Source organism: Nematolebias whitei, chromosome 6, assembly GCF_014905685.2.
Source record: "Nematolebias whitei isolate Nwh7 chromosome 6, NemWhi1, whole genome shotgun sequence".
Taxonomy (NCBI): Eukaryota; Metazoa; Chordata; class Actinopteri; order Cyprinodontiformes; family Rivulidae; genus Nematolebias; species Nematolebias whitei.
The window spans coordinates 38,125,289-38,126,313 of NC_056503.1; positions in this window are offsets into that span (position 1 = coordinate 38,125,289).

The window sequence follows — 1,025 nt, forward strand, 5'->3', positions numbered from 1 at the left end:
TTTCCTTTAAATATTGTGGAGTTTGTTTGATATGTTCAGCTGTGACCATTTAAAAAAGAAACTTACTTAAAGCTGGTATTGGGAATATCTGTTCTTGTTAAAAATCAATATACTTTATTGATCCCAAGGGAAATTTCATGATAAGACCACAGTGATGATTTTAGTACAGTTTAATGGTAAAAATGTGTAACTTTTGTATGTTTATTTTGTTGCTGTATGTTTACCTGTGTAAATATATAATGTTCTGAAAACTCAGGCTGGTGTTACAGAGAAAAAAAATTAAAAATTTTAAATCACATTTTTTGTGATTTTTAAATTATACAAAATAATTATTTTTGACTAAAGATCCATACCTAAATATTCTGCTCTTTCTTTTTACTTTTCATTGTTTGTGTTTTTTGAACCATTTTCTTTAATAATGTATTGGAGACATTTATTTATTTGTTCATTTCAGTCAATATATTAGATTGAAAATGAAGGACAACAAACGACAGCACGACTATGAACAACCGAGTCTCTGGCAGTGAAAATCAAACGGCTGATGAACCGGAGGAGGAACTCACTGGAGGCTCCTCCTGAGGCCTGGGAACTCCTCAGGAGGAGATGGAGAGTGCCTTCTGGGTTTCCCTCCTGGACCTGTTGCCTCCTCGACCCGACCACTTATTAATGGGAGAAAACAGATGGATGGATGAATCAGAGCTGAGATAAAAGGCACCTAGCTGTCACTGTTGGTGATACTGGTGGAGATGTGGGGCCACAGAGCGTCCCTGACTGATGTCCCTGAACACAGCAGAGGACTTCTTGGTTGGGCCGTTTGATGGAGGACTCCTGTCACAGCAGCTCCATACATGTGTATGTATTTCTCCATGAAGAGGGCGGCGTAAACTCCGGTCACAGTGACCAATTAGGCTTGGCAGAGAGTGGCCTCGCGACCCCTGACCCCTGCTGGGTCGTCTTATCCGTAACCCTTTGGGGCTCGGCTGGAGTTGATGTAGCGCCTTTTCTTGTGACGCTGCTAAACACGT